At 41.5% G+C, this 26,702-nt stretch overlaps 1 pseudogene across 1 annotated transcript; it reads right to left on the reverse strand.

The window, feature by feature from the left end:
* Window positions 1-22,508: 22,508 nt before the first annotated feature.
* LOC308345010 (large ribosomal subunit protein eL6-like) lies at window positions 22,509-23,057 on the reverse strand (annotated as a pseudogene). The gene has a single exon. The product of its transcript is annotated as a large ribosomal subunit protein eL6-like (transcript).
* Window positions 23,058-26,702: the final 3,645 nt, after the last annotated feature.

A 26,702-nucleotide genomic window follows, 5' to 3' on the forward strand; every position in this document is an offset into this window, starting at 1 on the left:
CACCAAACCGTCTTCCAAAGAGGCTGTTCTATTTCATACTCCCACAGCCAAGAATGAGAGTTCCTCGCAGCATTTGGTGTTGTCAGGCCGGGCAAATAGGTGTGTAGTGGTATTTCCCTGTTGTTTTAGTTTGCAATTTCCTAATGACAGATGATGTGGATTATTTTTTGATATCCTTATTTGCTATCTGTACATTTTCTTGGGGGAGGTGACTGTTCAGGTCTTTTGCCCATTTAAAAAACCGGGTTGTTTATTTTCTTCCTGTGGAGTTTTGCTTTGTATATTTTGGACAACAGTTTTTTATCCGACGTGTCTTTTGCAATTTTTTTCTCTCAGTCTGACTTGTCTTCCTTCGGTCTTGATAAGTTCTATTTTTCTGGATTCAGTAATGTATCAGTTTTAAAGGGACATGACCTGGAGCAAATGTCATTCTTGCTTAGTAGAGACAAGTTGCGATTTTATAAATATATTGTCATAACTACCATAAACTATTATTAAGCAATACCACTTGCTTATCTGAGTAAACACAGACATTTAAAGTTAATTATTTATGTTCCTCATTTACTCATTTAGTTTTATGTAGATAATATTGATTGAATCATCATTTTTTTGTGCCATCAGTGTGTTGTAGACTGGATAGGGAAAGGGGACAGAGGAATTCTTTTTTCCAATGAGAAATCGACTTCACCTCATATTTCATTTCTATATTAAAAATTCATGTCGGTTTTTCTACTTCTCTGTCATAACTGAGTGGCCCTGGTTTTTTTTTTTCCCCCAAAGATTTTATTTATTTATTTGACAGACAGAGATCACAAGTAGGCAGAGAGGCAGGCAGAGAGAGAGAGAGGAGGAAGCAGGCTGCCTGCTGAGCAGAGAGCCCGATGCGGGGCTCGATCTCAGGACCCTGGGATCATGACCTGAGCTGAAGGCAGCAGCTCAACCAACTGAGCCATCCAGGCGCCCCATGAATGGCTCTGGTTTTGATGAGGATTCATGAGATGTTGTTTGAAAAGCATTTAGCTTAGGGTTTGGCACATATGAAATGCTCAAAAAATAGTCAATTTTGTCATAGGGTTTCCATAATATTCCTATCATAGTAATCCTTATGATTAGTGTCATATAATTATAAACCTAATTAATAACTATTTTGACTTATAACTTGTTTCATTTTGATTTATATTTATCAATATAACTATACTTGGGACAAACATAAATAAATATCAACATAAATCACCTTGGGGAGCAGTGCTCATCTGCTGTAAAGTTCACAGCCCCATGCAACCAGCTCAGTACAGGAAAGGGATTGCCTTCAACATACCCTAGACCGGGAGCCTGTTTAAGGCAGTAGCCTCAAGGACGACTAAAAAGCATATCATATGCAACTGGAGGAAAGTTTGATCTTCCTATTCATGGAATTATATAAAGTGGATCACCAGGGCCTAATGGGACTTCTTACCATTGTAGGTGTACAATGTTAACTATTTTACAATAAGGGGAAAGGGACGATAGTAACATGGGGAGGAGTAAAAAAAGCAAAGCATATATGCATGTCATTTAATATTTTTCTCATAGATTTGTTAAATATTTAGTATAAAGCAATATATTGCTTTAGTTTTGGGAAGTTTATTTATATATAAAATTTTAATCTGGAAGTGTCACATATATGTGTGAGATATATATATATATATATATATAAAAATTATGGTGTTAAGTGCTTCTTAAGATAACTAGGTATGGCTATGGAATTCTATTACCACCTGAAATTAACCATCTTTCAAAGACTTAATTTTTAACATCTTCAGAGATTATTAAAATTACAATTTAAGGGACGCCTGGGTGACTCAGTCAGTTAAGTGTCCGCCTTTGGCTCAGGTCGTGATTCCAGGGTCCTGGGATCAAGTCCCACATTGGGCTCCTTGCTCAGTGGGGAGACTGCATTCCCTCTGCCTGCTCTGCCTGCTGCTCTCCGTTTGTGCTCTCTCTCTAACAAATAAATAAATAAAATCTTTTAAAAAAATTACAACTTAAAAATGTTGTAAAGGTTGTTTAAAGGTTAAAATTGCAACAATTTATGCAAATTTTACCCTTTCATATTCAGATTTAAGTCAGAGATTTCCAAATTATAACCATAATTTATATAAGCACTTGGGGCAGAGGCAACAATGTAATTCTGGAAACATTTCCTTGTCAAGAAGTAGTGTGGTTATGTCAGAACCTGTAATATATATATATAAAGAGAACTTTGACTATCATTTCTATGGTAATTTCACTTCATACACTAACATTATTGTTGCATATATTCATTTCACAAATACTTAACAAATTCGTTCTTTTTTTAAACAAATTTTATGTACCAATTATTGTACTAGGCTGAGGGAGATAATAATATACATCCCACGCTTATGAAGAAGCCGCTGACTTGTGGAGAAGATGGGCAAAGAAACAAATAATTATATTATAAAACGTGCTAAGATAGAGGTCTGGACAAAGATGAGAGTTTTAACCACTTCAGGAAAGCTTGTTTCCAATTTGTGAAGAGATTTTGGGAATAATATTTTCATACCTTAGACACGAAGAGATTAGCATTTAACATTTACGGTAGCCATTGAAGTCTCATATGTGACAGATATAATGGAAGCTGTTGACGCAACATTAATGAAACACGCTACTTTTCTATAAATTAATTGAAGAATTCATTGACTGAAACTTGTTAATGGAAACATGAATCTGGGAAGACATTTAATTTTTAAAAACCACCTTATTTTGGCTATGTTTAAAAAAAATACAGTACAAATGAGAAAAATTTGACCAAGCTCTTCAGTCAGCCAGAATCTCAGAATCCTCTTTCCTGATCTGTACTGTCACCTTAAATAATTAGAGGCCATTACTACATGGGAAAGAGGTGAATAAAATCAGCTCAAAGAAGCAGGTAATTTGTCAGCTTGTTTCATATCTACTGGAAATAAGATTATGGTTTAATATAAGAACACGGTACAATTTAAAAAAGAACCTCTAGGGTATTAAGGAAGGCACGTATTGCATGGAGCACTGGGTGCGGTGCATAAACAATGAATTTTGGAACACTGAAAAAAATAAAATTAAAAAATAAAAAAGAACCTCTAAAACCAGGACAGTGGATTTTTGCTATTAGTTACAAATTTCTAGAGTTAATGTTGCAGAAATAAGGATTGTTAATATGGCGCTGGAAATGCTAGAATTTTAATCCATTCCTTTAATATGTAGTTGTGGAAAATGGCCAAGTGCTAACATATTGCTAGAAGAGTATACGTAATAAGTGCTTGTGAATGTTAAGAAAAATTTTAAACATGTTAAAATAAGAGCTAGTCGAGACCAAGTTGATCCAGGTCATTTTGTAATTATTAATTTATGCAATAGTAACTAACCAGGTGTTTATTATCCATAAAGGATGATGACAGAGTTTGCCTTGCTAAGCAAGTTTGGATTCATTGTTACTAGTTTAAGTTGGTACTATGGGAATGTTCTCTGGGCATGCTGATATTACACAATCCACCAAACATCTGTATCAGTAGTTTCCCAGTTATTGTTGAGTTGTGTTTCAAAAATGTATTAATTATTCATTTGTTTGGCACTCCAGCTAAAAGGGTCATATGTAGGAATCAAACCTCAGGCTTACCCACAGGGACCACTGAATTCAGAGTTAATCTGCAATAAAAAGTTGTACTTGAAACTTAACCATCAAGTAACTCAACAGTATTTATCTAGGAAAAAGCTTTCAGAGCTCTCACTTGAGGTGCCCATTCCATCGCTGATGTCCCCATGGAAGTAGGAATCCATGGAGCCACACAGCATTTCTGACAGCTCTATCCCACCCAGTTATAAGCCTCTTATCAGATGGTGAGTTCTTTGAGGGCTGAGCAATATCTTATTTGTCTTTGAATAGATGTGTCAGACCTTAGGGTTTGGCAAAAGCAGGTGTGTCAAAGTACCTGCTGTGATTAGTCTTAACAGTGGCTAAAGTCATTAATATAGAATTGACCTCAGGACTAAACTGATAACTTGGACTATATCCATGAACTAAAAGAAGATGGGTATCCCATTTTTAGAAAGCTTCGGAAATAAAGTCAACATTTCCTGAAACATAATCAATAGTAAGATAGTAAGCATCACCATTAATACTTCTATTGATTGAATACTTGCTATGGCCCTTTCAACACTGCTTCTCGAGTCTGTCTACCCCAGAAATTTCAGATTATTCCCATAACTTGTTAACATTTTATTTTATAAATATCCTCAATTAAATACAAATTTCTTTCAGATCAATAAATATTTATTGCTCATCTCCTTGGTATAAGATGTTGTCCTAGGGAATAGGTATTTTCAGCCAATGAGACTCAAAACTACTGATTTAGTTAGGAGTATCGACTTCAAATAATTTTTATCCCCTTTTCTCTACTGATTCCAACTTTAAGATGGTGATATTTTGTTTGTGATGCATCTTTTCCATTAATTTTGATTTATAAAAATATTGCATTATAATATTATCTGGATTATTGATTTTTTTATATCTTCTTAAACTTTGAGCCTAAAGCAAAGGCCTCACTTGCTTTATTCCAGTCTTGTCCCTGCCTAGTCTGATTCCTGCAACAATCCTTGTTCAACCCATTTATACTGATCAGTTTTGGAGTCTATCCCCTGAATTACTTTTAAGTTTTCTGAGCTTCAGATGAGGGGAGATATTTCAGAAACAAAAAAACGAATAAATTGGAGTTTGTGTTTTCAGCTATTGGAAATGAGAGTAGAAGGACGCAGCCTCTAAGTTGTTACATACTGACATGCCATGAGACGTAGCTCCGTGGGATAGGGGACGGGGTACTAACAGCGGGGCTCCTGTCCTGGACTCACCCTTTAGAGTCCATGAGCCACTGAGCATGTCGCAGATCCTCTGCTGGCCTGTTTCCTTGCCTCCTGAAATGAAGGTAATACAAACTGCTTTGCCTATTCCCCAGAGTGGTTATACAGATCTAAGGAGATCAGCTGTGTGAAAGGCTTTTTAAACTGTAAAAGTACGAAGGAGCTCTGCAAACTGTAAAGTATGTATCGAGGAGGTCAGCTGGGGACAGTGTAGAAGAGAATACCTAAAGAACCAGAGCCACAGAATGTTGGCCAGAATCCATGCCAACCCTCTCATCCTGCCGGTGAGGAAAGTGAGGGCAGGGGAGCTTGTGCCTCTCAGCCACCTCAGACGGATAAACAGTGCAGAGGTGGAGCTGGACACGGGCATCCTGAGAGGACACCACGTCCCGGATTCTTTCTCTTAATTATGATCTCAAAGCATCAGACCCAGGATAGAAGCAGCACAGGTCCTTCTAGAAAAGGAGAGGCAGATTCATGTCCTTGGAGGAAATTAAGTGGTACATAAGGAGAGAGGGACGAGATGGGAAATGGAGAGGATCAGTTTCTGAGGTGTGGAACATTTTTGACTGGGACGAGCAAAACTGGCATTTCCAGGCTCCTATCATGAGGTGTGGCCACCTGGGCGAACCACAGTGAGTTACAGTTACCAGGTTTTTCAGTTCTGGTTGGTTTTGCCTCTGGTACACAGACACGAGCTTAACAAAGAGGCAAGGATGAAAACAGGAAAACCATGATGTAAGAGTTAGTCATTTATGTTTGCAAATAAACTGTCCTTGAAAAAACATTTCCATCAAAATGCTATGGCTTTTATATAATAGTAATCTACCTCCAAACGTAAAGAAAAGCACCTGGAAAAAAATTTTTTTGGTAATAAAATTTCTCCTCATGAAATTCAAAATTTTGCTAAGCTCCACCCAATTCTTCATTACTACACCTGACTCATCAACCTAATCCTTAGCCTTTACCTTGTACAACATGTGCTCTAATGACATAGAGGGTGAGACAGTTTTTATTGTCCTTAGTCTCAAATGGAAAAAAAAAATTATGAAAGGTAAGAGCAAGAGAATCTAAATTTGGTTTAATTATCATGACACAGCACAGAAATAACTGGCTCAAAAATTAAGGGTAAATGGCATCCTAACTCTATTGTGAGCAGTGATCTTGAGGGGAACAAAATGATCTGCATCTTCTCCAAGTCATTTCTAAAATCTCATTGTTCCTTGAAAGTATTTACAACATGCTGAAAAGTGCTCAAACTGTTTTTTCGGTTAGTGTAAACACTTAATGTTTCTGCTGGACTCCGCCCAAAAGGCAAATTCTGGTGACCTGTTTGAAATAATTATGCTAAGCCTCCAGCAAAATTACTACATCACATGAGCAACGCCAAGTTTCCTAAAGCCTGGCTACTCCTTGTGAAAATATTAGGAATCCTACGTGGATTGTTTTGTCACAGATTAGCAGCAACTACTCTTCATTCCTGGGAAGGGTGGGTCTGCCCCCTTTGAAGGGAAGTGTTAGTTAGGATATATCCCCCTGTGCCGAGTGGTTCATAGTCTCTCCAAACTTTAAAAGAGATGTATGCTTCTTTTTCAGTCTTATGATGGGTATTTTTAAAGGTGATAATAATGCAGGAAATGCACATGAGACAATTGTAGTATCTGCGTTCTAGGCAAGTGAATTCACGTGGTTGCGATGCTCCAATACAGCATATGGATAGAGGACCCCCAGTGTAACAGATGGCCTTCTACTTTTCCTGAGAACTGGGATTCTGATGCAAGAAAATTGTCACTCCTTGGAAGAAATATTTAAGCCACAGTACAATGCTGTTGATGATAGTAATCTTTAGATGCCAGAGTGAGAAGAAGGAAAGGTGCGACTGGGAGATAATCTCCCAAGATTCTTTTTTTTGCCTGCTTATCCAGTCCAATGCTGGGCTTAAATTTGGTTTAAAACAATTGTTTAGCTTCTCTATCCATATGGAATAGGAAGTATAAAGTGTTATCGTTTAGGAAAAATATGTAATCACCCCTCCCCCTTGTCCTCCCCACCTCTCCCTTTCCCTTTCCTTACACTTCAAGCTCAAACCCCACACACCTGTTGCTTATCTAAAGAGAACATTGGCTCAGTAAGGGAAACCCAGCCTGGGTAGGTACTAGACAAAGCAGTATTCCAAAGGGAGGTTCTAAAGTTTAGAGCAGTGGTTCTCAAATTTCAGCATGTGTAAGAATGATCTGGAGAGATAGTTGAGTCCATGTTGGGCTCTACCTCCAGAGTCAGTCAGTAGGTCTGGGTGAGGTCTGTGAATTTGTCTTATTTTTTTTTTTTTAATATTTTTATTTATTTATTTGACAGACAGAGATCACAAGTAGGCAGAGAAGCAGGCAGAGAGAGGGGAAGGGAAGCAGGCATCCCGCTGAGCGGAGAGCCCAACATGGGGCTCGATCCCAGGACCCTGAGACCATGACCCCAGCCGAAGGCAGAGGCTTTAACACATTGAGCCACCCAGGCGCCCCGTGAATTTGCATTTTTGACAAGTTTCCTGACGATGTTGATGCTTCTAGTCAGTACAACTCACTTTAAGTAGTAGGTGGTTGGAAAGTCACCCATGGCCGGGGAACTTTCATGGAGCATATATGGATTTGGCCATTTTCATTTTGTCATTTTCCCTTGCCATCCATCCACAATTTACCTCTCTAATATTTTAGAGGGAATCAGGTCTAACTCAGAGGACCAAATATCCAGTAGGGAGTGCGGTGTTGCTACTGAGGATGGAAATCAAAAGGAGGAAAAAGGTCAGTAGGCCAGATTGAGTTTGATCAGGTATTTTGTGTAAAAGAATTAGAGGAAAGCTGATTTAATTATCATGGCTTTCTAATGTTTAATGTCATAAAATTAGATCCCTCTTGCAACAAAAAATATATTGGCTCCTCTTTGCTCATTTAGCATGTAATCTCACAAATTTCAGTACTCAGGGTTTTTCATTATATCCATGTTCCAAACAAGGTTCAATTATAGTGGCAATCTCTATTTTGACCCCAAATTTATTTGAGTGACTTTAGATCTATATGAATGTTTTTGTATTATTATTAAATATTTTGTTATTTCTGACTATAATCAGAGAATGTAGTATGAACAACTTCCATGCATTGGAAGTTTTTGTAAAATTGTAATGTTTCAAAATGATGTATTTTCTCTAGTGTATAAAATTGTGTATTTATTAACTATACTATTCAAAATGTAAAGATCCTTATCACTTATTACCTCCTAATATCCTATTTAGTGTTTATAGTTGTTGAATCCTGTTTTATCTCCTACTGGTGTTGCTACCTCTTCCTTTCTTTTCTTTTTCCCTTCTTGGCTTTTCTTTATGCATCCTATAATGTTTAAGCATTGTATTTATTTTAAGAATGTCTTATAGAAATGACATTTACTTAGATTTGGTATTCTGATCTAATCTGAAAGCCTTTCATTTATTTTTTATTTTTTTTTAAAGATTTTTATGTATTTATGTGAGAGAGAGAGAGAGAGCAAGGAAGAGGGCATGAGCGGGCGAGGGGAAGGGGTAAATTTAGGAGAATGTCAGTTGACACCGAAACAGTATTGAATCATCTGATCCACATTCTATACCTCTCCATACACAATCATTAAATGTTTTTAAGTTCAAGTACCAAACTTTTTTGATTTCAGATTTGTTTTTTTCTTCAAGACTGTTCACCGTAATTTCATAGATACAACTTTATTTCAAATTCATGTCCTAAAACTGTTCCCCCCGCCCCCCCAGTAAATCTACCTAGGAGAAAGGCATTTCAGGGCCTCTGGGTGGCTCAGTCAGTTAAGTGTCTGACTCTTGATTTCAGCTCAGGTCATGATCTCAAGGTTGTGGGATTGAGCCCCGTGACAGGCTCCACACTCAGCACAGAGTCTGCTTGTCCCTCTCCCTCTGCTCCTCCCACTGCTCATGTTCTCTCTCTCAATCTCTCATAAATAAATAAACATATAAATAAATAAATAAATAAATAAATAAAATCTTTTAAAAAGGCATTTCAACTTTATTCAAAGGCATTCTCTTCTTTAATAAAGCTAGCAGTTTTTCTCTACTTTCTCATTCAGAAAAAAAGGCCCACTCTGATGGTTTTCTGCTGTTTGTAGCCACATGCTCTGGGAGAGGAAGGGGAAGGCTCTTCCTTGGTGTTGGATTCTTGTTTGCTGTGGTCATCTGCTCCAGAAGGAGGCCTAACACATCAAATTTTTGGTTTTCTCACTGCCTGCCCTTATACCCTTCAGTGTGAAACAAAAATATCTGTGATTGGAATAAAATGGTACCCGGTGCCCATCTTGCACTAATCCAGTGTGTGTGTGGAAGACTGGGCGGAGGTATAGATGAAACGAAGTTGATAGCATTGACGGGGTTCAAGCTGGGTGCCGGGTCCCTGGGAGTTCATTATACATCTCTCTCTACTTTTGCATGTTCAAAATTTTCTATACTCCAAAGTTTAAAAAGAATTATCCTGTGTTAGAAACAACAAAAAGAGTTAGGTCTCGGCTTTCCTCCTATTAGTGAGTTGTTTTATGTTCATGTTCTAACTATGTGTGCATGAAGAGTCCTTCTGCGTGGACTGCATCACCACCTCCCAGACATCAGGATTTTGGATTTATTGTCCTGAGGCACTTCCTAAAGTATGACTGAAAGTGAATTTTCATCTTGCTTGACCTCCCAGAGCATTTGATATTAGTGACGACCCACTTTCTCCTTTCTTTCCTATTAAATTACAAAAACACTGCTTTCTCCCGTCAGCCTCTCTGATTCCCTCTGTTTTTGCTGGTTGTAGTTCCTGTCTTAGACCTTGGTCTCCTTCTTTTTCCTTATACACCTTTCATTGTTGGTCGTCCTAATTCTGTTGTTTCAACTGTCATTTAATTTATTCCCTTGCTATTCTGCCCTCCTCTGGCCATCCGACATGGAATCTACTTGATTAGATTTGCAGAGTATTAATCTGTTCCTTTATTTTCAAAACATTTTAAAAGCTTCTACCATGTACCAGACACCTGGGTGAACACAGAAGATAAAGAGCTGAGGAAGACGTGATTTTTGAAGAAGCTGTATTTTCTCAAAACAGTCACAATAATGTGCTAAAGACTCCCCAGTTTATTTCTTAAGCTCTGATCACTTTTCTAAGACAAGATAGATGAAATCGCCAACTGGGTGGTTTGTTAGCTTCAAAACTAGCCCATCATAAGAAGAATGTCACTCTGCCCCTCTGCGATTCCGACTCATTTTTTCCCAAGATTTCTGTTGGTGACCTCAGCAGGCCAGCTCTGACTTATCTTCCTTCCTTTCTCCACCTTCCCGGGGTTTGTGCCTACTCATCTCCAACACTAACCCTATGCTTTTGTTAATGGCTATGTCCTAAACATACCTCAACCTCCTCCCAGCCATCTAGTATCAAAAGTCTTTTTACTCTTAAGAAACGCTTCCTGGCATTTATCCTGGTAAAAGTTAGGATGCACGCTGTAACAATATTAACTTTTATTTGGTACCTTCCATTTCTCCCTTACATGAATTTTCATAATGACCCTACTATCTTTGGCTACCTGAGGAGGATGTGTTATCATTTCATTTGATATGTGGAGACATCAAGTGACTTGCTCAAGATTACCCTACAGGTAAGGGTCAAGGCCAGAAAAATAATTGGCCTGTTCCCCGAGTATACATCTTTTTCATTGCTTGATGATCGTGAGGTCAATTTGCTCCAGCTTCTTTTAGCAGCATTTCCCAAAGGATGTTTCTTGAAATGTTAATTGATGCTATTAAAAAAAATTTCTCTACAGATTTCTCTACACCATGAATATGGTATCTGAAGATGATAGAAAGTTTAAATTTTTTTTTTTTTTTTGCTGCTAGAATGTGAATTGTTAATATGCTACTATGCACTGTGAACATGCAAGGCACAAAATATGTGATATTTCATTTTCCAAAGGTTTTTGGCTAGAGAACAATTGCTTCACACCTTCTCTCGGGACTTATTTTCTCCAGAATGAGTCTGAGGAAATGTCATGCTGGAGAGAGGGAACTCTAGATCACAGCTCTAGTTCTTATTCTCTTAATTTCACTTGCCAGGAGAAATCTTCACTTGAGTATTCCCCTGGTTGACTCCTCAGCCACAGGCTGGTTATGGAATGAGTCACACATCATATTCAGCCTTTGCTGACATCTTTTCTTAAGCTTATCCCAGCTGATGGCTCAAGGAGGCCCTTGCCTTCTGGCAGAAAACCAGCTGGGTTTTGTACACATGCCAGGGAAAATGATATTATTAAGTGATAAGAGCTTGCACTTTATGAACACTTGCTCAATATAAGGCACTGGTGCAAATACTTTTATAAGAACTGTCTCTTCGAATCCTCATACTCACCCTGGGGGACAAGGTAACAATGGGATCTCTGTTTTAGAAATGGGAATCCGAAGGCTCAGGGGTACCCTCATGTCCTTGAACATGCAGGTGGCCATGACGAGCGTCCGTCTCATACTTAGGTTTGACTACAGCCTATGCTCTCGGCCCATACTCGTACATTCTGACTCATTACCAAAATATTCAAAGGTAGGTGAATCTGATTCAACGAATAGAAGAATCTATCAGCAGAGACTAGTATCTGTGTCCACTGGACGGTGTTTATGGCTCATGCCCAGCTCCTCGCACAGGGTCTAGCATGTAGAAGAGGCTTAAGGACACTTTGGTGAACAGAGATTGAACTGACGGTGAAGAGTCTTCGAGGGAAGTCTAGAAACAATGGAGCAAACTTGAAGAAAAGCATCAATTAAATAACACAGTCTCTTCACTGCAGGCATGGGAAGAAACATCCCATCACTCCTTGGAATTTCCAGAATGATTTTGGGAGCTATTTGTTTTACCAAGCCGTAATTTCCCCATTGGCTTATGGAGTTAAAGAACCAGTCACCTTGACTGGCTTGTCATCACCCCGCTCTCTGTTGTCACGCTCTTAGTACACATGAGCTGCAGATGCATGAATCAGGCGAACTTACACAATCTCGAGTGTCCTGGAGAAGTGCCTGTTAGTCATGCGTCAACTACTTGCCGCCCGACCAGTAGATTTCATCTTAGGCATCTGAGCAGGTGACAAAAAAGCAGGTTTTATAAAGAGAAGAATAGAAATAATATATAGAAATCATTTTTAGGTAACTTATTCAATTATAAGAGAGACAAATTATTAACGTATGATACCATCTTCAAAGGGAAGTGCGTAGGCGTATAGATGAGCCTCTTGCACCAAGATAAGATAATGGTAATGAAATGTATGGACTGTGGGTGATGACTAAAGAAGGAAATAGTAATTATCTAAGAGTATGAACAGTGCAAATAGCCATGGAGGGACATTACTGAGGGGCCCAAGAATTAAATTATCAGGAAAAGCCAAAAAGAGGGAACAAGGGAACATTTAGTTAAAGGACTTAAAACTATTCATTTTTGGTTTGATTGTAAGCCTAGCCAGGTGACTCTGCAATTCAACAAAGTGGGTTTCAAAAATTACTTCAAGTTGAAGTTTAAACAGCTTCCTTCTGTCCTTTCAAGGAAATTTGGACTTCTCATAACTGATGATATTCAAAGAGCGTGCTGCTGACAAAATTCCCATCCATGTGCCTATCAGCATAAGTGTGCACGGTGATCCCGTTTGTCATGAGAACACTTTGTAATCTGATTTATTTTGACTGCTTGACTTTATTTTACCCGGACTCTTTACGAACAAGATTTGAGGAGGTGTGATACACACTTAGGTTAATGAAACCAAGCAGCTCTTCATCCTAGTCACAGCTCCTAGCGTCGTAAGCACTTTAAAAAGTATGTGTTCAAGGAATAAACAGAGGATCAAAATAACTAAAAGAAAATTTGGCTAAAACAGTCATGAGTATATTTTCTTTCCCAAATTGTTCTTTTTGTGATTAGCTGTTCCTTGGAAGGTCTGCACGTTCTACCCCACATAACTTTTTATAATCTAATATCAAGTGGAATTACTAAGTTTAAGGAACTTACATCTCTACTGAGGTTGTACGACAAACTGTCACGTGCCAGTGAAATGACATAGAAAACACCATGAGAAACTTCCACCTAGCATAGCAGTCTTGCCCTCTAGAAGTACACCAGGTCAATCACGACGTGCCTCAACTTCTCCTTTCCTAAAATAATTATATATAAAAATAATTAAAATCTCCCAGAAAATTCTCTTAAGAATGTAGCCTCAGCAGTTGATTTACAGATTTAGAGGAGGAACGAACATTAGAACACATCAGATCCTCTGAGTTTCAAATCTGCCATGCTTCCTATCAATGCAGTTTCCTGGGCCCCTCTTTAGACCTACTAGATCAGAATACTCAGGAGGCCCAGCCTGCAAATTTAAAAACTAAGAATCATTTTCGAAACCACAGTCCTGCCCTTTGTTATCTAAAGAACCTTAGGTCTAGAGGGATTAGCTGATGAGACGCAGGTGGCAGAGCAGAATTCCAGCAGAAGAATGACAGGGCCATTGTCTGCCTCCCACTCACGGCTCCACCCTCCCTCACGGTTTCCCTTGCTGCTTGCTTTTTGACTTTCAGCGTACATTCCCCAATTGTTTGATCCTTCTTCTTAGCATACAAATGGCCTCCTCATGTATACTCAAGTACTATTGTGGCAAGTTGCAAAGAGATCAGGCAGAAGTGGGTTTGTACCTTGGCACCCTCTACATGACCCTGGCCAAGTTACTTCCCTCCTTTAACCCGCCATTTCCACATCTGCAGAGGTGTGGACAGTAATGACAACCTGACTGTGTTACTCTGTACTAAGGACTGAATGTTTGTGGCCCACCCCCCCCAACCATATATTTAAATCCTAACCCCCATAGGATGGAATTTAACGATAGGGCCTTTGGGCGGTAGTTAGGTTTATATTAGGTTATGAGAACAGACATCCCCCATGATGGGACTGGTGTCCTTATAAAGGGGTGAAAAGAATAGAGCTCCTTCTCTCTCCACGTGAGGGCATGGGAAGAAGGCATCCATCTACAAGTCAGAAAAAACCCGTGACCGAGAACCCAACTGTGCTGACACTCTCAGACTTCCAGTTTCTTTCACTGTGAGAAAAAAATGTCTCCTGTTTAAGCCACCGTCTATGATGTTTTTGCTGCAGCAGCCCATGCTGACTACCATGCCGTGAAGATCACATGAGGTAATAAGAGATAGTGCCTGCCACATATTAGATGCTCAGTAATTATTATGTTCTTCCTTATGAGTAATTTTTTAAAAGGGTGAGTACCAGATGTCTCAATTTCCTGTGCAAATACCTACCACCCAGTCTGTGAGATGACAGATCAGGACTAAGATGGGTACCAGTGTATCTGTGAGACAAGGCTTCCAGAGACAGTCTGGTTAAAAGATGCAACTTCTGGGAGATTTGTCTTGAAAATGCAAAGCAAAATGATTGCTTTTGCTTAAATTCTGTGTTCTTTGGGTGGCTTGAAGGAGACTGATGCAGACTAAAGGCCTCCCCCCACCCCAGCTCCTAATCTACTCATTAGTATGGCTACTGATGGCAGCGGGGCTCCTAACACCAAAGTTCTGTCACTAAGTTCTCTATCTGCCGTGCCTTCGTTCCGCTAATGCTGATGAGTCTGCTCCATGACAGGTAAACTTTGGTGTGGAGACCGTTGTGATGCGGTTTCTTTCATTCATTCATTCATTCATTCATTCAGCAAGCAAGCAACATGGAACATCTCTGTGAAGGAACTGTCCTTCCAGGAACTCGAAGTGCAATCTAGGAGTCCCCTCTGAATTCTAGAACCCATGCTCGGGCTCCATTCCATTAACCTAGACATGACCCGTGTTTTACCTACACTTTAGGTTGTGTCCTGTAAAGCCATCTTAAACTTATGGATCCCTCAGTGCTGGTCCTGACTCCAGCCATCAGTCTACTATGTTAAGAGTGGATGTGCAATACTAAGACCGAATTCCACAGTCATTGTTGAGGATAAGCACTTCAGCCACGACCTTCTCTCCCCATGAAGGAATCATTACGCAAGGATAAGAATAGATTTCTTCTTTATTTTCAATTCAACCGCCTGGTGTATCTCAACATCACTTCATTTAAACATATTTACTGGGTGCCAGGCACATACAGAAGAGAGCTAAATGTCTTGCTTATTAGCTCTTCCCAGACCTTGCTGTCTAAATGAATACTGACAAATCATCTGGGGTCAAGTGGGGAGAAGGGCTTAAATTTCTCTCCAGCATGGAATGACAACAGCTATCAGTCAGTCATTAGTGATGGAGTGCAACCCCGGCTTAGACATGAGCCTTTGGCTTAGGTTGTTAGAGAGATATTTTTAACTGAAACAAAAACGCCATTTCTGTTAATGTGAACAGGGCCACTTTGCTGTGCAAAGGCCTGGGGTGGGAGTGGGGAGTGGAATGAATCTAGGTTTAGCCGGCTTTGAACTACTCAGGCCCCTTCCCCAATGTTTCGAGAACACCCCTGAGGGTGTGGCCCTCCCCCCCTCCCCCGGCGTCCTCTCCAGGCGGCCGCCCACGCTCCTCGGCGGGTGTGATGTCGCTGGCGGCCGCTAGAGGGAGATGAGCGCCTGAGACAGCGGCGGCCGTGAGGCGGGCCTGTGGTGACCTTGCCCATCTGGCTTAGTAGCTGCTCTGGGTGGATTTAGAACGCCCTGGAAAACAAAGCGTAAAAGCAGTGAAATCAAAGGAAATGCTGGACTCCAGTTAAATTGAATTTAAATTTCAGATAAGCAACTAATATTAGGTCTTAAATGATCTTAATCAAGATGTAACTGGGTGCCCTGTACTCTTCTTCCTAAATCTTGGCAACCCTATTAAAGAACAAAGGGAGGGGCACCTGGGTGGCTCAGTGGGTTGAGCCCCTGCCTTGGGCTCAGGTCATGATCTCTGGGTCCTGGGATGGAGCCCCGCATGGGGGGGTGGGGTCACTGCTCAGCCGGGAGCCTGCTTCCCCTCTGCCTACTTATGATCTCTGTCTGTCAGATAAAGTAAAAAAAAAAAAAAAAAAAAAAGAACAAAAGGACTCTGGGTAGAAGACAAAATCCTTCTAAGGGGTGGGGGAGAAGAATTTTTCCTACCTGCCTGTTACTTGAATCTGGAACGAAATTTTGTATCCTTCAGACTGGAAAAGATTGGTCTCTTCACAGATGCTGAGGAGCAGTGATGTGGCCTGTGGCCTTGGCTAGGAAAGGCCTGAGGAGCGGCCCTCTATTCCAAACCCCTCCTAAATGTGCCACTGAAGTCCTTTCTACATTCAGGAATTTCTCCTAAAGAGGTGAGTATTTCTTTGAGGGATGGTCTTAGCTCAGGCTGAATAACAAAATGCCACAGAGTGGGGGTCTTAAACAGTAGTCACACACACACACACACACACACACACACACACACTCTCACAGTTCAGGAGGCCGGAAGTCCAAGTGCAGGTTGGCAGAATGGTTGGGTTCTTGGTGAAGACCTTCTCCCTGATTTGCAGAAGGCCACCTTCTCGCTGTGGCCTCACATGGCAGAGGGAACTGCTCTGTTCTCTACACGTCCTTGTCAAGGAGCCAGTCACATAACTCGGGGTGCGTTCTCGTGATCTCATCTAAGCCTAATTAACCTTCCAAAGGCCTCACCTCCAAATATCGTTGTCACAGTGGGGTTGGGGTTTCGTCGTACAGATTTTGGGAGGACACAAATATTCGGTTCAGTGCAGACAAGAAGAGCAGAATCTCTGTCAATGAAAACTTACTGAAAGACTGCTTGGCTACTTGTTGGAAATTAGTACCAGACCAGAAAAAGAAATGAAACCAAAGCTTGGGTTGAGAGGCAGTAGGCAAGGAAGGGACCAAGCCATCAAGACAAACAGGATTCCGGAAGAGGGGGATTGAGTTGCAGTTGCTACGTTTCTAGTTAACAATTTTGTTAAGGGCTGGAGCCCTTTTTAGAGGACGCATTTGAAGTCTGAAGAGTTGGCTCATATCCAGTTAAAAAATGACTTCCTGGCACCTGGAACGTATGACCGTGATTGCTATTCATGGCAATAATAGTATTCTCGGACTGAATAAACTCAATCAATCGCAAGGAGCATTTTTATTTCTCCTGATAGTTGGAACAGAGTTCTAATGTCCTTCGTGTCCAATAAAGCTGAAGGTAATCACAAGGGGCTGTGCTCACCACCAGGCCATACATTTCTCTAAGCTTTTTGTCTTGCTTGCTTCTCCCATTCAGAGTAGACAAAGGTACATGGAATACTGAGAAGGTTCTTAGAACAAATATCTTATAAGACTCACAAAAGGAAGCATTCTTCTTTTAGATCCGTTTTCTCCAAGGTCAATATCAAGCAGAGGGTTCCTAATGACTAGGAGAGGCTGCCTTTGTATCCGAGAGGACACTTAAATTACTGACCTTGAGGACACAGCAGTCTCCTGCAGGCCTGGTTTAAAAGAAAAAAGTTTTTTTTTTTAGCCGATGACATTAATATCAAATTAAAGCAGCAGGGGGCACAATTTCTTCACAATGGGTTAGGCTTCTTTTTTTGATTAGAAAGAAAAACAGGGAAACTGTTTCCTTGGACCGTTTTGAATCTGTGTTACCCATTATATCTGATCATCCAAATATCGAAATGTCATGCACATACTAGTTTCCCATAGAAAAAGCCAACCCAACCCATCCAAAAGGGGTTGAGAAATGAACTGAGAGTGCCCAGCTAATTGTAACATTTCTGCATTAGTAATTCTCTATTTTTAAAAATAAACAATCATAAGGTAGGCATGATCGGGACGTTAAATTCACGCACTATAGCTGAACCCGTTGCCTGTAGGTATTTAAAGTTTCTCCTAGAAACCCCCAGCCTGATGGTGACCCCTGTTTTCTCGGCAACTAGAAAATGAGTGGGTAGATTTCATCTACTGATTTCATCCAGAATTGCAGCAGTTACTTCCAGGGACTGTGTTTTGCAGATGTCTTGCACATCTTGAAACAGTTTGTACATTCCTAATACCTCAAAATCAGATCTGTGATGTTTCTGATTTGCTAGAAAGGAATACAATCAATGCACTTTTCTTGTAGTGTCTCCGTATGTGTGACATGGAATGATCTGGCAATGCCCACGTGTCTCCTGGCTCTGACTCAGTGTTATCTTGGACTTCTTGCCTTATTTCTCTTGGCATTCTTGTATTATCTTTGAAAAGAGAAACAGATCATAGCTATCACATAGGAATATTGGAAACATTCTGGAAATCTTTTCACTAAATAGATACCTAGAGTTCTTCCACATTATTTTTATTAAATGCAGTATTAATAATAGCCAGAACTTACTCTGTTTTAGGCTCCATTCCTTTGCATTTATCAGCTCATCAAAATCTTCTTCAGAGAGGTTAAGAAACTTGCTCCAATTCACTGATGTAGTAAGAGGTGAGGCAGAGGTACAGAGACATATAATCTGGCTCTAAAAACTATGTGCAAGATGTGGAATTTTAAAAATTTCACTTAATTTTTGGAGTAGGTAACGATTTACAGATTTTAAAATGAGGAATGGTATGCAGTGAGAAGTTCTGCTTCCGCTCTCCCCACCCTGTTCTCCCATCTCTGCTCTCCCCTCGAAGTATAGATGCACTTTCAGTACCTTAGGCAATTATAAACAAAAATAAACTGACCCTCCCCTTTATGACACCACAGGCTTTGTATTGTGTTCATTGTCCTGAGCTTTGCCTTTCTACTGAGCTATCTGTTCTGGCCACCTTCCCCCAGCACAATGGAGAAGGTTGCCCCCCTCTGCATAAGTTCTTAACCTAGTCGGTAAGGCAGTGGTAAGTAAATAATTCGTGCGCCAGAGGCACCTGGGTGGCTCAGTTGATTAAGCAACAGCCTTAGGCTCGGGCCATGATCCTGGAGTCCTGGGATCAAGCCCTGCATTGGGCTCCCTGGTCAGCGGGGGGCCTTCTTCTCCCTCTGACCCTCTCCCCTCTTCGTGCTCTCTCTCTCCCAAGTAAATAAATAAAATCTTTAAAAATATAATAACAATATAATAATAATAATTCGTGTGTCAGTGCGAAGATACCAATTAGAGATGTGAGAGAGGACACTAAGATTACAGATGGCTTGACTAACTTTGGGGAATCTGTGAGAGATTTCATAAAGAAAGTTCTTCTTCAGCAGGGGCTTGAGGGATCTGTAGGATCTGTAGGAGTCTGACCAGTGAAAGAGAATGGAAGGGTTTCATCCTCACAGCCTAGCTCCTGAGGGATTAGTTTCACTGTTAGCATTTGAAAAATTGTTTCCCCTCCAGACTAGATAGGTTGACATTTCCTGGTACCAATTTGCCAAAATACAGGTAACAATCCCAACTATCTCTTACTTAAATAAGAGCGTATATAGTGCTCTTACTTGAAGGAAATTTATTACAGTTGATTTTTTGTAAGTTACGTTTGTGATGGCTTCAGGCTCTCCATGTCCACCTAACGGCATTCTCTTCTAAGCATTTGATGTTAAGTCTGTTATTTCACCTCTAAGATAAAGAATAGAAAAGGAGTCCAGATGCTGGTGAATCTACAGTCCTTGATGGTGACAATACTACTAGATTTTTTCTTTTAGATTAGTCTTACAGTGTCTGCAGAACTGGAAATTATTTTCATAATACCTCCAGTCGTCTTCATTCATCAGTTCAAGTATGAGATACAATTGGTATGCAGGCAAGGAGAGAATGCAGTCGGCTTCTGACTGGTCTTTGGTTGCTGGAAAGCTGGGGCTCACTACATTAATTAAGTGGCAGACATGGTTGTTGTCCACCTAAGGTATCCTCCCCTTGTGTCTCTCCAGTGGAACTCCTGTCCAGTGCAGAGAGGCAGGGAGACAGCCCCAGGATGACTGGGACTAGTCTGGTCTAGTCTAGACTAATCAGGCCAAGATTGAAAGAAAGTTCCTTTCTTTCAAAACTGGATATTTGGCCTCCCTTAAGCTCAGAGTGCTATGTCCCCATGAGAGCCAATAGTGCACAAAGGGAAAGGGGGGTGGGTTTTGAGAAAGCTTTTCTTTCCTAAGAAAACTGGGCAGATAGTCGCTGCCTGCCTTCACTGCTTCATGCTGCCTGGAACGCAGATGTGACACCTAGAACTGCAGCAGCCATCTTTCGACCAAGAAGACTGAAGAATTTTGGCACGGACACGTTGCTGACTTAACATGGGACTTCCCTATGTCCACTGGAGGAAAAGAAACGTTCTTCTTTTCTTAAGCTCCTATTGGTCAGGCTTTCCTTGAAACAGTCAGTCACTAAGGGGCGGCGTGGCTACTTAAAACACTGTTACGCTGCCTTGCCACACTTCTGTTGATTCAGTCAGTCAGGAGACCATCAGCCCAAATGGATTTAGACATCTCTTACACAGACCGCATAAACAAGAGCAGCCTGGTGCCGGCTATCTGTACCCCCCGTCGCACAGGACTACACCAGACCAAAATGGCCAGATGATGGGCAGCACAAGCAGTGGGACACTCCGTTGCCAAGAGGCCAATTGTAGACTCCAGCCAAAGCAGTTTTAACATCTGCAACTCTTTTCAAAGGACAGGGACAGGTGGGAAGTCCCATCTCATAAGAATCAGGGAAACAGGTGAGAAACTGCCTCGTGGCCACCTCCCACAACATAGGGCAATGGGTGGGAAACAGCTCTGTGACTGCTCCTTACCAGACTGTCTCTCCACTGAGCACCTGCGAGGATGACAGGGCAGTCACTAAGACAAGTCAGACTGCAGCTGGGCCTTGCGTCAGTGGCCCCTATTGGGAGACCTGTAAGGTGTCAGGAAGTCATACGGGAGCTGGTTTCCTACAAATTGCAGATAAAGCCTTTCTAACTGAAAGAGTTCTCATTCCAGTGTGGCATGGGGGAAAGGGCTGATGCTTGAAGGACACAGATTTTTTCAGAGGAATGATACATTCTGCTTATAGTTTTATCTTTAGCCGAAATAGTTCCCAGTATCTCGTAAGAGTGACTACAAGGACATTTCCCTATATACAAAGGTAGTGCTGTCCTTCATTGTCAGGACTTTGCAAGGACGGGTTGTAAGGTTTTGTGTATGTGTGTGTGTAAGCGTGCATATAAGGTAAACGTTAGCAACACACCTCACAGACCCCTGGCACACTGTATTAGCAGGCTTTCTGCAGCTGCCCTTTGTAAGTGGTGTATATAATTACACATTTAAATTCATCCTCAACCATGCAAACTGGCTTGTCTCGTTCTTATTTCTTAGCTATATAATGCAGATTTTGAAATGTGAAACTCCAACCTTAACAAGCCTTAAACAAAATATTTTTACAGATATTGGTTTTTCATGCCTGAAAGGAAAGCTCAAACAACTGCAGAAGCAGAGCACGGGTAAGGCTGCATGTTCCTTTGTCAGCCCCAAACCACATCAGGTGGGAGATGAGGCTGCTACTTGTGGTTTGTGTATTCACCTCCTATCTCCTTCATGTCCTGCCGAAGAATTTATGACATCTGTGTATGACTCATCCTAGCTTTCTACAGGGACAAAAGGAGATGCGCAGATCAATTCTGGAATGGAATACATGATGTTTGAGCTATAGAGACACAAGATCCCATCCTCAACCCCCGTATTTTACTGGTGAAGGAAACTTACCGAAACAGCCAATCCCTAGTGGCTCAGGACAAAAGCTCACACGGAGTCCCTGGGCACCCCCTTCCCGCTCAGGCCCACTCTGTCCTGCTCTGCAAAGTGCCTCATGAGCATAGAGTAGAAATTCCATCTTGCATAACCCAGCTCTGCAACCAAGCCCTTTGTAACTTTGTAGCCCTTTTCTTCACTGTCCTCAAAAGGGGAACATATTCTTAAGGTCTGAATCGCAACCTTTTGAAGGTGATCCTGCTGAGGAAGTTATTCACTGGGAATTCTGGAATTTGCTGGGAAGACTTCACTAACTTTCTGAAGTTCCCGAAGAAGGGACCTACTCAAGAACTACAGGTTGGGGGAGGTGGGTAGGATGAGAGCAGAGCCTAGCAGCAGGAGGATTCAGTGAGAACCCGCACATCCAGTGGGGAGGCCCCTCTTCAACCCTAGGCTGAACGTTTTTCTCCAGAACACGGGAAATCACTTACCCTCTCCTGCTAGGGAAGTGGAGGACTCCTCTCTGGAGAAATAGATTGGAGCAAAACAAATGCATGGACACCAATATTTGAGAGTCACTCGACAAAATAGCCATCTCTGCGTGTAAATGGCCACGAGGTTCACCAGGAAACAAGGCTTTGTGCTGATCACAGCTCCCCTCAGCTATGGGGGACTTTTTTTTTTTAAGCTTTCATTTTTTATTTGACAAGAGACACAGCAAGAGAGGGAACCCAAGCAGGGGGAGTGGGAGAGGGAGAAGCAGGCTTCCCGCTGAGCAGAGAGACAGATGTGGGGCTGGAGGCTGGATCTCAGGACCCTGGAATCATGACTTGAACTGAAGGCAGATGCTTAATGACTGAGCCACCCAGGCTTGCCCTCCCTGCCCCACTGCCCCCACACCCACCCCCGCCTTTTTTTTTTTTTTTTAAGGATTAGTTATTTAATTAAGTTCTTTGTAAGAAATTTAGAACACCAATTTGTGAGGGTAAACTCCATTTGTGAAAGAAAACACAGTGGAGGTAGCCTTGAAGCTGAGGAACAGCTTTGATTTTTGACAGAATCTGTGAGTCCACAGCTTTCTGATCAACCTTGTGCTGCTCTGTAATATCGTATTTTTCTTTCTTGGTATCAAAGATCTCACCCTCCTTGTGTCTGGACTTACACAGCTTCTTCTTCTTGAAATAACCATTAGTGAGATGTTTGAGGATTTTCACGTTGCTGATAACAATTTCAGCAGAAGTGCAATGATGAATTTCTGGTGTGTTCTACACAGGGGAACTCCACTGAGGGCGAGAGGTCCAGTCACAAGAAGCAAGCCTCTGCTTAGTTGCTTCAGGAAAACCACTCTGTGGCACCCAAGGAGGATGATCAGAATAGTCCTAGGAGTGATGCTAGCTCGCAGTTTTCTCACATGATGACTGGAAGGTTTTTTGCCGTGGCTCAACAGCTTTCAAGGCACATCTTCAGTAAGATAACACCTAGGCATTTCTCAAAGTTTAACCACTCAGGTACCACCATTCCTGTCATCACTAACTGTCTCCACTTGTCATCATCACTTACCAATGAGTAAGAACAGCCAAGGATGGGTGATGTTGAGGGGGACCTGCTAACATGAAAAACAGAAAAAAAGTAAAAACTGAAAGGAATTCAAAGGATTCAGAAACTGTACAGAGAAGAAAAAAATATGCCTAAACATCTTATAATTGAATTCCTCAGGGAGAGATAAGAGAATACATTATGGCCATGAAACAAGAACTTGGGTGACTCTTGTCAGACAAAATTCAGGGAAACTGAAATTTAAAAAGTCAATAAATCGCTAAGGGATAAATTTAAGGAAATAGATCAGGAAGTGAAACAAAATAAAAACAAAGCAAAGTAAATCCCTAATGAGTTCTAATAGAAAAACAGAAAAGAAACTCTTAGAAATTGAAAGATTAAACTAGGAGGTAAATTTAAATAACAAGAATTTCTGAAAGAGAAAAGAGAAGATAGAAAGGAGGAAATACAGTGTAGGTGAGGCATGAAAAAAGTCCATGACCAAGACTTCACAGAGACTATTCAAGCAACCAGTACAACCCGCTGGGCCTAGGCTCTGGCCTCTGATTAGTCCTCTCATTTCCTGCCGGGCCAGGAGTCTCTTCTAAAATGCAGGCAATATGTCTGGGTTGGACAGCATGTGAATGCTCTCCCAGGCTCCTCTGTCTTGGAGCTGGACCCTGCCTCTGTAGCTCAGCTGCCAAAGACCAACTTCAGTTCAGACGGCTCATCCTGCCCCTCCATTTTGCCAGAAGAGGACCTCCATCTGACCATGACTATTATCTCTGTTTGCAGAATGTTCTATGGCTATCTGTTCGCTAGTCTTGGACAAATCTGCCAGCTTGGCTGGACTCCTTTCATTCCACAACTGGGAAGGTGGGCTGCCCCTTCCAAAGTATGTATGTTGGTTGAGTTGTTTCCTGGTCCCGCCTGCCTGAACTTACCTTACCCTGTTCCCTACTGGTCTTCGTGCCTCCTGACTTAGCCTATAGGTCTTATTTAAACAACGTTTCATTACCTCATAGTTAAAATACATGCTGAGTAGTATTTCTGGACCATATATTTGGGCCAGGAGAAAACTATAGGCCTTATGCTATAAGATCTTAATGAACGAATGCCTGAATTAACAGGATCGGAGTCCCAGAGAATTTGTTGACATAAAAATAACTCTGTGAGTCTTGAATGAAACACATAAGTCAGATCACCCGAATAAGGTTATTCAAAAAAGAAAGGAGTGAAATCACAGACAGAAACTCGGGAAAGGGCACAGAGGAAGCTCAGGGCACTGCCCCATCAGCAAAACCTTTACTGAGAGCCCGCAGTGTGCAGGATACCCTCCTTAACCCTGTGGACACAATAGACGGCAAAGCCAGGCCTCTCCTCATTGAGCTTCTGTTCTAGTAAGGGGCATAATAAAAAAACGAAACACATTTTACTTACTTGTTTTATTTCACAAACGTACAATGACTATGTACCACATTCCATTCCAAGAACTTTAAATAGTAACTCACTTAATCTTCCCAACATTCCTCTCAAGTCAGCGCTATTAACATTTCTCTTTTTCAGAAGAGGAAACAGAGGCAGAGAAAAATTCGGAAACTGCCCAAGCCCCCCTAGCTGGCAAGTGGCAGATGTAAGCTGCGCACTCACTCGGGCTGCCGTTGATCAGCTGCCAGCCTGCCCTCCTGGGGGGGGGGGGCTGCTCCGTGGGGACAGCTGACAGAATGAGGGGCTGGACGTCGCGTGGCGGGTTGGGGGGGGGCACACTGTTTTAGAAAGGAAAGTCAGGGGAGCACTCTCGGAGAAGATGCCATGCCCGGAGAGCTCTCTGTGTGCTTTGGAGCTCAAAGTTCTCTGTACAATAGCGCAGGGGGGAGGAGGGTTTTTTCCCTTTCCAGCCTCATGATTAATTTTAACAGAAATAAGGAGTTTCTAGCAAGTGATGTCAGTCTTTTTAAACCACTGCAAGGCCACAGTTGCCACGAGCGGTATCCTCAGTCACCCTGCCAAGACCAGTTGCCATGGCTTCTTGGGAATTCTTATTTCCTTTCAAAATGATATATTAGATTCTGTAGACAATGTAATTCTCACCCATCTCAAATAGGCAATACACATCTCTGCTTCTTTTTAAGGTGTTAATGGCTTATCGCCGTGTGGCTATTTCTGTGCTCGTATTTATGCTCCCTATTTTTTTTTTATAATTGCCATTAGACATGGCATTTGTAGGACCCCAGGAAAAATAGACATCGTCTACCCGAATCGATCAAGCGAAGTTTCCAAGACTTCAATTTCCATTTCCTTTGGCCTCCACATTTCAACTTTCAGGCTTCTCTTGCTGCTTACCAGTATCTAAATTATATGTATATCCCTCAGTAATAAAATTGCAGAACTAACATGCCCAGCCTCTCTTCAGTCCTGCCGTGCTTTCTGCAATTGGGAGGATCTTCAAATGCACCGTAAGGACAAGCATGGTGGGAGCCTTCCCTGGGAAGGATGTGAGCACAGCCCTGGAAGCTCGTGTCCCTGTGCAAACTTACCTTGTCACTGTTACGTGCCATACATTTTCATTAGGTGATCAACAGAAAGGGCATGATTGCTCAGGAGCTCAACCCTGGTATTTAAATTTCTTGTCCTCGACCTTAACGAGGGCATATATCAGAGCTGTAGAGTGGGGTGACATTTACAACACCTCCGCTCCATTCTGTGATGAGACACAGATCATTCAGAGGTGAGGCTTCAGACCAGTGGCAATCCCAACGTGTGCTAAACAGCAATTGTTGTAATTACAAAACTCTCGTTAAGAATAACAAACAATAATCTTGTTTTTCAAACTGCACCTCAATTAGCAGGAGCATTCCAGATTTGAAAGCGTGGGAGGAGTTTCTACTCTATGCCACTCCCTAAACACAGGAGTGCGAAGGAGGGGAAGAGCTTCTGGGCAGATGAAGACATAGAGTAGAAAGTCAGGAGTTGGGAGGAGACATCTGGAAAAGATAAGAGCCACAGAACATAAGTATATGAATCAGGCTTTTCCTCAAAGCATTAAATAAGGTCTTGTTAAAAGATCTATCTGGGATCTTCATTGTAAGTTTTAGTAAATTCATTAAAGCTTGACTCTCAGCCTTTAGGTCAAGGTATAGCAAGCCATCTTTCTTAATCCAAATTCCAGAAACAGGAGGAAACTCAGAATCTCAAGAGGGATGTCTGTTTCATTATGTAACGATAAAGGTTTCTCACAACTCCAAGAAAACTGATCTGTCCAGAGGAATTCTGTGATAACTGAGTTCTCATTCCGTTCTGTCCTAATTCCGGACAAATTAGATCTAGGCAAACGTCATCATATTTGAAGAAAAGTCTTCAAATTTAGCAAATACATCAACTGGTGATCCATCAGACAAAAGCCATGGCCAGTCTTTGAACTGCTAGACAGGACCCTGAACAAAACTGTTACAACCTGCCCCCGCCCCCGCCCCAGGGCATGTAGAAATGAGGTTGGTCTCTGAGGCATGCATTCACGGGGCTGGTCTTCTACTCCATAAGGAGCCCAGGCATGAACTGTAGTGACTTCTGGCTACCTCTGCTCTTTTCTATTCTGAATCACAGCTTCATTTTCTCATTGGCA

The sequence above is a fragment of the Martes martes genome (genome assembly GCF_963455335.1).
Source record: "Martes martes genome assembly, chromosome: 6".
Classification (NCBI taxonomy): Eukaryota; Metazoa; Chordata; class Mammalia; order Carnivora; family Mustelidae; genus Martes; species Martes martes.